At 42.0% G+C, this 13102-nt stretch overlaps 1 pseudogene; it reads left to right on the top strand.

The window, feature by feature from the left end:
• Window positions 1-11872, top strand: part of LOC122095768 — a 75187-nt pseudogene extending 63315 nt beyond the window's left edge.
• The last annotated feature ends 1230 nt before the right edge of the window (window positions 11873-13102 follow it).

Raw genomic sequence — 13102 nt, 5'->3', positions numbered from 1 at the left:
TGGGGAGGGATGGGAGATGGGAAGGGATAGGAAGGGAAAACAAAGGAGGAGGCAGCAATGCTTGATAAGAAATGTACTCATTATCTTGCCCATGCAATTGTAACTCCTCTGTATGGTATTTTCACAATTAAAAAAAAAAACAAATATATAAATAGGGTTACAGGTGACCCCATTAAAACAATGAAATGTATAAGATGTTATGTTGAAAAATGAACTTTACAACTTCGGTAGGGGGTGGGGGTAAGGAAGGGGGGTTGAGAGGGGAAGGGATGGTAAGGGGAAACAAAGGAGGAGGCAACAATGCTTGATAAGAAATGTACTCACTATCTTGTCAATGTAATTGTAACTCCTCTGTATGGTATTTTCACAATTTAAAAAAAAAGCACAGCTGTGGAGAGTGTTAAGCTATTGCCCCTTTCCATAGTGCTTTAAAGGCCTTGAAGCCTGGGAGGTAAAAGAATTGACAACTTAACCTAGGAAGCTAGATAAAATAGACCAAATGTCTGGATTTTCTCTAGGTTGCATTCTCCTTTCTCAAAACAAAAAGGGAACCAGTGTTTCTCACTCACTGTGGTGGTTCTGATTGCAATATAGAAGCTTCATTTTTGCATGTATCCATGGTAACCTTCCCAGTGTGAATCCAAATAAATATGATTGCTTGTATGACCTGGGGCCCAAGTGCCAGTAAGCCTTGGGACCCCAGGTCCTCATTGATTTTTTTTTTCTTTTTCTCTATACCTGTCCGTGTATTTTCTAATTTTCTTCAGCTTGGTATCCTATTGCACTGCCTTGGGTTGCAATTAGCAACAAATATGAATATTCTTGAGTTGTAAAACATAAAGGACTTACAAACTTTCTTATCCCAGATGGCTTCAAACCACAATCCTCAGATCTAAGCCTTCTGAGTAGGATTACAGGCATAAGCCACTGGCAACCAGCATGCATCTGAAGACTTGATGTCAGTGAGATCTTTCTTGGGGAATGTCTGCACATCTCAGTCCTCCTCAGCTCTGTTCCTTCCTGTTACCCAAACAGAGTCAACACTTTCACTCCTTTATGTTCAAAATCCTTGAGGTTAGTGAACTGACTTGCCTGCCATGTACCTCCTTTCTATAAATACAATAGTGGGTTTTACTCCTTACCATCCATTAACTAAATTAACTGGGATCCACACAGAGGTGACATGTCCTTTTCTGGATTGCACACCGTACACCTATGTTTTACTTTATCTAATAAAGTTAACATAACTTACCTTGTTTGAGGGTTCTTAGTTCCCATATTTCTTCCTTCTCATCCCTCTTTCCCTTGCACAGAGGGAAGAACCATTTGGAATTGTGAAGAGTGAGTTTTTAGTCATTTTCTGAAAAGCTTTGCCAATGGATCCTGATTTCCAAGTCCTGAGTAACTGGCCTGTAAAGCCTTGTTCTTTAATCTCTCCTCAGCTGACACAAATGACCATATATATCTAAAAAAGGCTTTGGGAAATGAGTTCAGGTTATCAGTTAGGAATCCTTATTACCTGGTCACTGTGCATAAGTTGTTTTTGTTTTTTTGTTTTGTTTTGTTTGAATAGTGTACAATTAGTACCAGAATTAGACTTCCAAGTATTTTTTTTAATTCAAAGCTAGCAGGCTCTCTTATTTGAACCACAGATCAACTTCTGCCCCACACTCTTTATCTTCTGGTGGTAAATAGGACAGAAGTTTCCCACAGGAAGCCAAGGGCACTACACAGTATCCTCAAACCTGAGGACTGTGGTTCACAGCCAGCCTGGGCAGGAAAATCAATGAGCCTCCTATTCCCAACTAATCAGCAAAAAGAAGTGGAACTGTGGCTGAAGTGGTAGAGCAGCAACCTTGAGCATAAAAAAAGCTAAGAAAAAGCTAAGAAAAAAAGTTTTAAAAAAGGTAAGTGAAAAACAGATCTAGCACTAAGACAACCACAAAATAAATTTTTTTAAAAAGTGCAAGAGAGCACAAAGAGTCTTAAAAATGATAAAAATTAACAAGAAACTGGTGGCTCACACTTGAAATTCTAGCTACTCAAAACACTGAAATTGAGCATTACTATTCCAAGCCAACCAGGACAGGAAAGCCCATTGTGTGTGTGTGTGTGTGTGTGTGTGTGTGTGTGTGTGTGTGTGTGTGTGTGTGTGTGTGTGTGTGTATGAGTGTGTGTGTGTTCCTTTCTGGGATATGATCTACAAGTTTTTGCTTGACCATTTCCAATCTTTTGGAGGTTAATTTGAGATAAGAGTCTCATGAACTTTCCATGTCTCCTGACAATGAACCGCAATCAGTATAAGTCAGGACCTTGTGGGAGTGTCTATACTTACCTCCTACTAACCACCAAAACCAAAAAATGAACCAAATTGCAACTGTTACTAAAGTTTCAGAGCATTCTATCCTTCAGCAGGATTGGTGAGGCCCTAAAAACAAGACAGAGAACCAACAAATAAATAAATGTATTTGAAGAAGAAAAGAGCCAATTAGTTTTTTATAATATAGACTCATACCTTTAATCCAAGCTGAAATGTAAAGATCACAGTTTGAATCCAGCCTGGGCAGGAAAGTCCAACTAACTTCTTTTTGAGTGTGCTAGACATGGGCTTGAACGTGAGGGTTTTTACTCAAGTTTAAAAATACTACTTCCTGTATCATGTGCTGAATTGGAGATGAGACTGATGGACTTTCTAGCCCAGGCTGGCTTTAATCTGTAATCCTTAGATTTTAGGATACTGTGTAGTGCCTTGTTTCCCATGGGACTCTTATTTACTATTAACCACTAAAAGAAAAATAGAGGCGGAAGTTGAGCTGAGGCCCAAGTAGTAGAGCCTGCTAGCTTTGAAATGAAAAACAAAATACCCAAAACAAAACAAAACAACCCTCAGCGAGAGTCACTAGGCCTTGAATTCAAGCCTCCTCCCCCCCCAAAAAAAAGACCTCAGGAGTTGAGTTTTTGTTCCTGCTAGCTTTGAGCAAAAAACAAAAGGCCAAAAATCTCATGGACAGTGAAGTAGTGTGGCCTAAATATAGAGCCTGCTAGTTTTGATCTAAAAAAAACAAGCCAGGTGCCTCTGGCTCATGCCTGTAATCCTTGCTACTCAGGAAGCTTAGATCTGAGAATCACATTTGGAAGCCAGCCTCGGCTAAAAGGTCCCCTGGTGACTGTTTTTTCCAACTAAGTAGAAGTGGCACTATGTCTGAAAATAGTAGTGTGCCTGCTGTGTCCCTGATGGACAGTTCCTAGGCATTGAGTTCAAGCCCCACAACTGACAATATCAATAAATTAATTAATTAAATACTGAGCATAAATGAGTAGGCCCTAATAATAAAGGACATGAACTTTGAAAAAGGGGGAAGGGACAATCAAATAAATGAAAAGGTGGAAAGGGAGCATATTAAGGCCTTCTAAATCAAAACTGTAATTCTACCTGCTCAGATTACTGAAAACTGAGGACTTTGGTTCAAGCCAGCCCAGGCAGGAAAGTACAGGAGACATATTTTACTGTGTTCAGTATGGGGGCTTGAACTTGCTATGTTTTGCTCATGGCTACAGGTCTACTTCTTCCAACCTCTAGGTGGTTATTAGAGATAATTGTCTCATTGACTTTCTTGCCCAAGACTGGCATTGAAACATGATTCTCAGATTTCAGTCCTTTCTGTAATGCTCTTGACTTTCTATTGATATTCTAATCTCCTATTAACCACAAAAAAATGCAAAAGTTGAGCTGTGGCTCAAGTAGTGAAACCAGCTACTATTAAGGTAAAAATAAATAAACCTCAAGGAAAGTCATCATGACTTAATTTCAAGACCTAAGAACCACCACTCAATTAAAAAAAAATAGAACCTCAGTCACTGTGACCTGAGTTTAAGCCCTAGAAAAAGAGCTGCAAAAAAGAAAAACAGCCTGTAGTTTACCTGTGGTCAAAGTTGTAGGTCATGGTAGTTTCAAGGGAAACAAAAAATCAGCATAATAGCTAGTGCCTAATAACAAATGCCAAAAAGAAAGAAATAATAAATAACTGAAAAGGTGAAAGAAGAGGTAATTAAAGATTTGTAAATGTTGACTCACACTTATAATTCTGAGTGCTAAGGAAACAGAAATCTGTAGGTCATGGTTCAAAGCCATACTGGACAGGAAAGTCCATGAAACTTGCTTCAGTGTGTTCAGTCGAGGGACTTAAAATTGAAGTGTTTTGCTCAAGGCTACAGCTCTACTATCTTCCACCTATTAGGTTGACTGGAGATAAGAGGCTCATTGACTTTCCTGCCCAGGCTGACTTTGAACTCTGATCCTCAGATTTCAAGCCTCTCTGTACTGCCCTGGACTACCCATGGAATTCTTGCCTCATATTAATCACTTAAAAAAGGCAGAAGTTTAGCTGTGGCTCAAGTAGTAGAGCCATCTACCCTTCAGTTAACTAAGTAAATCAATAAAACCTCAGAAAGAGAGGAGAGGAATGAGAGTGAAAGACAGAACGTCTTACAATAAGCAAAAGGAAAGAAATGTATATATCACCTGGAAGAAATAATTGTATTGTCAAAGCTTATAGAATTGTATTGTCAAAGCTTATAGAATTCACAAACTTTATCGACCATAATAATGACAATTTGCATTGTGAAGGTTAAAGTATGTTTGTGACTTCAACTAAATATCACTATTCCACAATATTCTGAAATAAGAGAAATTTAGGTAATCACCTAATCTCAATAATAGTAAAAATCTCAGAAAGAGTCACCAGGCCTTAATTTCAAGCCCTAACACCAACGTGCCTAACTCTAGCCAAACACACACACACACACACACACACACACACACACACACACACACACACACACACAGAGCAGGAGCTGAGTTCTCACTCTTGGAGCAGAAGCCAAATGAAACAAAAAGTAGACTGTAGTAGACCTATGGCTTAAGTAATAAAGCAAGCTGCTTTTAAGAGAAAAGAAAAGAAAACTTGAGTATGAAGGCAAGGCCCTAAGCCCCTGACTCTTCCCAGAATGGAAATCAGTCATGGAATCCAACAGAACGTGCCCCTTCAGTTCTAGGCCCTCCTATCAAAAATAGATGGTAGGCTTGTTCTTGGCTTCTGGCACAAGTACCTTGTGTAGAGGAAGCCCCTCCTCTTGCTTCCTGGATCCCAGGGTTCAGCCTCTCTTGTGAGTCAGGGTGGGAGGTGGATGGCAGTGTGGCAAGAGGTTCCAAATAGAGTGGCAGCTGTGCTAATTGACTTGAGGCTGACAGCTGGATGCCAGGGCTAAGTGATAACAGGTAGCTATCTCTGATTACCCAGCAGTAGGCAGACTGAGTTGGAGCACCTGCTGGCTCTGCCTATCAAGTCCACCCCATCTCCTCTGCCCCATAACAACCAGAGGTTTAAATGGGGATCTGAGTTGGCTGTGTCAGATTCCTGCTCCCCAGCCCTACCTGATTTCCTCGGTGTACACCACTGCTGAGGACACGCATCCAACTGCTTTGCAGCCCTACACCGTGAGGGAGATCGTGTACATACAGGCAAGCCACTGTGGCAACCAGATTGGCTCAAAGGGGAGCATGACACTGGCCTAGGATCCTAGTCTCAAATTTAGGGGGATAAGGAGGAAGAGGACGGGGTTGGAGGGTGCAGGTGGTGGTGGTCATGTCTAGGCTGAGGTAGGTGGGGCTCCATAGTAGTCCCTAACCTCCTAGAAATCAAGTCCCCCAGATAGTTTCCCCAATTTCCCTAATTTGTGTGGCCCAGGTGGGTGTGGTTTTTTAAGCAAGGCTGGGGTGGTTTCAAATCCCTTGCATGTCTTAGTCTTACCTGAGACTCAAGTCATTGTACTTAGTTTCCTGGGAATAGACTAATGCATTTTTGGTCTGATTTGAAAGAAAGGAGTGCAGTGTCTTTGAGCTGACAGATACAGAGGATTCCCTTTTTGTCAACTGATGAGTATTAGATAATTGAGAACAGTTCATCAACCTTAATGCAAATTTCTCTGAGTTTTCATGCCCTATCTCAGTTCCCTTAAGTTGGGTGTTTTCTAAATCCGTGGTTGTCGGTGTATGCTCTGAGGACCCTTGGGGTTCTGGAGACCCTTCTAGCTGAGTCTTCAAGTTACTGCTTTGGCAATTTCATGTCCATATAAGGCCAGGTTCTCATCATAGAATCCAAACAGAATATGGTATCCCGTAAGATAGAATAAACATAGGAGAACCCAGATGTCTTCTATTCAGCCAGATAGCAAAGAGATTAACAAAACTAAAATACCATCAATTTTTGTGCTTTTTTTAATTTAAAAAATTAATTTTTTTACAAAAATATTTGTGTCAACAGGACTTGGATTTCTTATAGTTATTTTAAAATCCATTGTTTGGACAGTTAACATTCTAGCCCATAATACACTTCTAGTTCCATCTCAGTTTTGGGAAATGCTAAGCGATGAGCACAACATTGACTGCACTGGCAACTATTATGTAGACAGCAGCTTACAGCTGCAGAGAATCGAGGTATATTACAACGAGGCAGCCAGTGAGTGTCTCCTGTCTGGCTTCCAATACTGTGGCAGAATAGGACCCTGGGGAATACTAATGACAAGGAAGGAGTTCCTGCCTTTCTTAGGGTGGTATTGTAGTTCGAATTTGGGACCTCAATCTTGTAAGTCAAGTGCTGTATCCACCTGAGCCCCTCCACCATATATTTTGTTTTAATTTTTGAGTATACACTTGTGAATTTCCTCAGGAAAGCCTTTTACTGAATTCCCCCTACCTGTACTTGCTGACTAGCCACACCTGGATTTTTTTTTTTTTTTGTCATGGGGCTTCAACTCTGGGCATAGGCATTGTCCTTCATCTCTTCAATCTTTCTTTTCCTTTTATTACCAGGGGTTCCTTTTTTTAGAACTCTCTGGGCTTCTGGGATAACTCCTTCTAGCTTAGTTTAATTCATTAATTCTGCTTGTTGTAACATATTTGGAAATTTTAAGTTTTTATGTTTACTATGCGTGAGCCGCAAAACCGCTTGTGAAGTTGTAGGAGTTTTTGGAGGCAGCGTCACATCAGATGATTGATTGGGGCATCGCACACATTTAATCTTTGGTCCTAGTCTTTATTATTTAGAGAAGCCATCTCTACTGGACTGGAAAGAAACAACATGCTCTGTTCACGGATCAATAGAAAAATAGCCAAAACGAGAATAAAAGCAATGAATGTACAGCCAAGAAGAATATAGTAAGAATAAAGGTAGAGGCTATAAAGGTGCAGCCAAGTGTATGGGAAGCCTTGAACCAACACCCCCTTCCTGCAGGCATGCTTCCTTAAAGCTCTTTGTCTAAGGCGATCTCATGCAGACTCCGCAGGAGGTGGCATGACACCAACTATTTCAGGTAGTTTCTTGGAAATGAGAGTCTCCCAGAATTTCCTGCCCCAGCTGGCTTCAATCTGCGATCCTAAGATCTCAGACTTTTGAGTAGCTAGAATTTCACCCTTCAGCAACCAGAGCCCAGTTGCATTGCCCTCTTTAAAATACAGATTAAATTTCTAAAAAAAAATTTTGAAATTGAAAATTTTAAAATTTTAAAGAGGGATGTTCAGTCACTAATATATATGTGAATAGTCCAAATCATAAAGCATAAATAAAGTGTCTCACCCTGAAATCTATAACACTTCTGGACTTCAGCATTTTGAATATGAATACTTAGCCAACAATAAATTCTTTTTAAGGTTTTTAAAGTAAAAAACATTGTTGTGATGTAGAAAAACCCAATAATAATGTGTAAACACTGCTTTTAAGTGATATATATTGTCTTTCCTAATACAAACAACCTTACTGAAGTCTACAGAGTAGATTGTCAGTTTTTGTAACTGTCAATGTGAAATTCATTTAATTTTATATAAAGAGTTTCCATTCTACATCATTGTATACAAACAGAATCGTAGATAATTGGTTTTCCTGTGTAATAAACCAATGAAAAAGTGCAAACAAAAGGACAGAGCTATTTAATGTATTTGAGTTTTATAGATCTACATTTGGGGATGTCCTCACCTTCGTATTTTGTGGTGATATTGCTTAAGTAAGACATAAGACTTTAATCTTGTGGTTCCTTGGTTGAGAGTCGTTGTGTGGAATTGTGTCACTGCTATGAACAGTATTTTATGTTGTGTCTTTATTAGATCCTGTATATCAGGCAGGATGGCCAGTTTTCTTCATGTCATTGTTTAGGAAGGGGGCAGTCTCAAACTCATGTTTATATCACTTTAACTGATATCCCTTTTGAAAAATCAGGTTAAATGGCAAATTGCAAGTAATTGCCCAAGGTTGCTCTGAGTATTTGAATACAGGGAAATGTGCTATTTGATAACAATTATTGAAAAATTATAACACAAGAAATATGAATTTTATGTCTTTTCCCCAGGAAAGCATTATACTTGAATTTCCCCTACATCTACTTGCTGAAGAGCCACACCTGGCTCTTTTGTTTTATTTGTTTGTTTTTTTGTCGGCAGTGGCACTTAAACTCTGGGCCTATGCACTGTGCCCCAACTCTTCTGTTCAAGACAAGCAGCCCTACCACTTAAGCCACAGTGCCATTTCTGGTTTTCTATCAGTTTATTGGAGATAAGAGTCTCACAGACTTTCCTGCCCAGGCTGGCTTTGAACAGTGATGATCTCCAACTCCATAGTTGCTAAGATTATAGGCATGAGCTACTGGTGCTCTGCACCTAGCTACTTTTAATTGGGGAAGGGAAGGGATAGTGGGAGAACAACAAAGGAGTGGGTAACAATGTTCGACAATAAATGTTCTCATTTCCTTACTCATGTAACTGTAACTCCTCTATACAGCACCTTTACAATAAAAATAAAATTAACAAAAAAGAGAAAGCTTCTTGCTGATAGGCAATGATGACTCACACCAATAATCCTAGCTACTCAGGAGGCTGAGAAATGAGAATCATCATTCAAATCCAGCCTGGGCAGGAAAGTCCCTGAGAACCTTATCTACAATAAACAACTCAGAAAACTGAAAGTTGGACTGTGCCTCAAGTGATAGAGTGCTAGCCTTGAGCTGAAGAGCTGAGGGACAGTGCCCAGGCCCAGAGTTCAAGCCCCACCATGAACAACAACAACAAAAAAAAGGTGTTGTCATCTTTCTTTTGCCCCATTAGACTCAAAGCCTGATGCTCATCTTTGCCTCCTGAGTAGCTGAGATTTCAGCCACCATGCCCAAAGCAAAGGAATAAAATGCATGGAAATAGACAACTGCAAACGTCCTTAAAGTTGCTGAAGCCTCTTGCATGGTGATTCATTCTCAAGATATCTTTTCTGTTTCCATGTCTGAAATGCTGTAATTTCTATAATGAATGCTGAGAGCCACTTAGAATCATAAGCTCTGCTCCTAAGTTCCTTGTCAAGTATAGGCCCAAGTCAACTCTTGTTCCCACAGGCAACAAATATGTTCCTCGGGCCATCATGGTGGACCTAGAGCCTGGCACCTTAAACTTAGTAGGATCGAAACCATAGAGTTTCAGACCAGACACTTCATATTTAGTACGTCAGCATGGTCCATAGAAGATGGCTAACAGGCACCCCTCCTTCGTAACATCCAGACACTCCAGTTCCCAGAGCTGAGCTGAGCCTTTATTCATCTAGATATCATCCTCACCTAACCCACCTATTTCAGTCCACGGGAGTCATGTCCCTGTCCACTCAATCAGCACAGATAAATACCAGTCTGCAAACAGCCTCTGAAGGGAATGAACAGCGAGCAGGGAATGCCTCCAACAATGTTTCAGCGCTGCTGGCCCTTTCAAATACCTGGCAATAACAGGGAACCATTTCAGGACACCAGAAATCAAAGCACAGCTATGTGTGAGCAAGGTGCAGACAAGTGCCTGCAGCTTAGCTTCCCTCTGACCATTCTGTTCTCCTGTTCCTCCTGTGAAAGTAAGTACTTTTCCAGTATTGAGGCAGGCTCTGTTCATTTTTTTTGGTCGGTCGTGGGGCTTGAACTCTGGGCCTGAGCACTGTACCTCAGCTCTTCAGCTCAAGGCAAGCACTCTACCGCTTGAACCACAGCATCCCTTCTGGCTTTTTCTGTTTATGTGGTGTTGAGGAATCGATCTCAGGGCCTTGTGCATGTGAGGCAAGCACTCTACCACTAAGACCCCTTCCCATCACCAGGCTCTGTTCATTTTTAGAAGTACGTGGTTTGGGTTAAAATGTATCTTCCTCCACATTGTCTTTACTTTCTTTAGAACCTGGTTGATTTGTAGGGTCCCAGATACATTGAAAACATTTCCTGGGGGCTAGGAAGGTGGCTCAGCAGTACCGTGCTTGCCTTGCATGCATGAGGCCCTGGGTTCGATTCCTCAGCACCATATAATCAGGAAAAAAAGCCAGAAGTGGTGCTGTGGCTTAAGTGGTAGAGCACTAGCCTTGAGCTGAAGAGCTGAGGGACAGCGCCCAGGCCCAGAGTTCAGGCCCACGACTGGACCCCAAAAAAGAAAACATTTCCTTTATTTCACCAGTGTATCTAAAATAATAGCCAAAGTTGCTCAGAGGAGCCTATAGTCTTCACAATGCATATAGCAAAGTCATTATTCCTGGAGTATGTGTCTCATCATGTCTTTGTGTCTGATAGGCCAGAACAGAGCAGGCAATAACTAGGCCAAGGGCCACTACACAGAGGGAACCGAGCTGGTGGAGTCAGTGCTGGAAGTGGTGAGCAGAACGGTGTGTCTGTCTCCAGGGTTTCTAGCTGGCCTACTCCCTGGGAGGTGGCACCAGGTCAGGCATGGGCACCCTGATTCTCAACAAGATCCGAGAGGAGTTCCCAGACAGCATCATGAACACCTTCAGTGTCATGCCCTTGCCCAAGATGTTGGACACTGGCACCTTAGACTCAGTGAGATTGGAACCATTTGGCCAGAGTTTCAGACCAGACAACTTCATATTTGATATGTCATCATAGTCCATGGGAGATGGCTAACGGGCACCCCTCCTCCCTAACATCCAGACACTCTAGTTCCCAGTGCTGGGCTGAGCCTTTATCCACCTAACCCTATCATCCTCACCTAACCCTACAACACCATCTTGTCTGTCCACCAGTTGGTGGAAAATGCAGATGAAACGTTCTGCATTGACAACAAGGCCCTGTATGACATCTGCTTTTGCACTCTGAAGCTGCCCATGCCCACCTATGGAGACCTGAACCACCTGGTGTTGGCTACCATGATCAAGGTCATCACCTGCCTGCGCTTCCCTGCCCAGCTGAATGCAGACCTGCGCAAGCTGGCTGTGAACACGGTGTCCTTGCCCTGCCTGCGCTTCTTCATGCCTGGCCTTGCACCCCTGACTAGCCGTGCCAGCCAGCAGTACAATGCTCTCTCAGTGCCCAAGCTCACCCAGCAGATGTTTACACCAAGAACATGATGGTCACCTGTGATCCCCGCCATGGCTTCTACCTGACAGCGGCTGCCATCTTCCGAGGCCGCATGTCCATGAAGGAGGTGGATGAGCAGATGCTCAACTTGCAGAACAAGAACAGCAGCTACTTTGCAGAATGGATCCCCAACAACGTGAAGACACTTGTGTGTGACATCCCCACACATGGCCTCACGATGTTGGCCACATTCATTGGCAACAACACGGCCATCCAGGAACCCTTCAAGCACACCTCAGAGCAGTTCAGTGCCATGTTGCAGCACAAGGCATTCTTGCACTGGTATACAGGTGAGGGCATGGATGAGATGGAGTTCACTGAGGTTGAAAGCAACATCAATGACCCGGTGTCCAAGTACCAGCAAATCAAAGATGCCACTGCTGATGAACAGGGGGAATTTGAAGAAGTCTTGTGGAAGAAGAGGTTTAAGACTTCCCATTGCTAGCAGTGCAACAGGAATGCCAGAGCCTGCCTACTGCTTCTCAAATAAATGGTGCTTTCCTGAGCTACTGTTGTCCTGCAGTGGGACCTTGCTATGTATCATCATGCTCAGCCTTCTCTGTCAGGAACTCACTGACAGTGAATGTAAAAATGCAGATTTCTTTTAAATATGATTGTTTTAAAACCCTATTTGTATAAATAAAGAAGTATACATTTTATACCCTGAGCCCTTATTCTTCTTTAGAATCCTTTTTATTCTTTCAGTGTATTTGAAATATAAATTTGGCCAGAAGGATTTAATCTTAGCAATATAGGACTGGTGCTCAAGAGGAGTATTAAATTCATGGTTTTTCTGCTATTTTGAAGAGGAGGATGACAAGTGCCAATGTTGTTGTTTTTCCCCCTGGCCCAGTTTTATAGTTTTCAATCTCTCAAAAGCATGCAAGTAGCAAAAAAGCAGTTTGAAGAGAAAGAAAATTAGATCCAGATGCTACTTCTCCTTCAGACAACCACAGGTTCTTGTCTCATGTCCCATCAGAGGGATTTCAGTCACATTCCCCAGAAACAGTATCAGGAACACTGATCCCTGTGTTTAGAGTTCAGTTGGCAATGAAGCAGCACTCACAGGATGAGTGCAAGTTCCTGGTTGCCAGGGTAGTTTCTCAAGGTGTCTGGCAGCTTTAAGTACAGAAGTGATTCTAGCTGTTTGAGGGAGTGAGAGGCTGAGAAGCTGACCAATCCCATAGTGTATCAAGAACTGCTTGACACAGTACTTCCAAGTCAAACAGAGGAGGGGAGACATGGCCTCTCCCAATGACCCATTCTCATGTTCATTTTTCCAGCAGTCAAAGCTGTCTGAGGCCCACAGGGTGTTGTAAGGATATAAGGGATGGATGGATCTAGCCTGTTGGGTATGTTTACTTTACATGAGTGAAACAGAAATCTCAATTGCTTAGAACCTACAATGGCCAGGAAGAGGGTGAACACTTCTGTTTTCACTGGAGGCCAAATCAATCACTGGTTCTTTTTGCCAGAATCTTTCACTCTTCTTTCAGTGAGGCTCCAGGCAGGTTGTCTGTGCCAAGCATTCCTCCATGGCCACCAATAACCTGTAAGAGTACCTTTTTCTTCAGAAACAGGGCTATGGGAATACTGCAACTTATAGAAAGCTCTAAGGAAAAGGTACTTCTGGGTGAGGTGCAAGTACCTTGTTGCTAGTAAAGTTGGGAGATGG

Source organism: Dipodomys spectabilis, unplaced genomic scaffold, assembly GCF_019054845.1.
Source record: "Dipodomys spectabilis isolate Male_0828 unplaced genomic scaffold, ASM1905484v1 ptg000361l, whole genome shotgun sequence".
Taxonomy (NCBI): domain Eukaryota; kingdom Metazoa; phylum Chordata; class Mammalia; order Rodentia; family Heteromyidae; genus Dipodomys; species Dipodomys spectabilis.
This window is presented reverse-complemented; position numbering and strand designations above follow the sequence as displayed.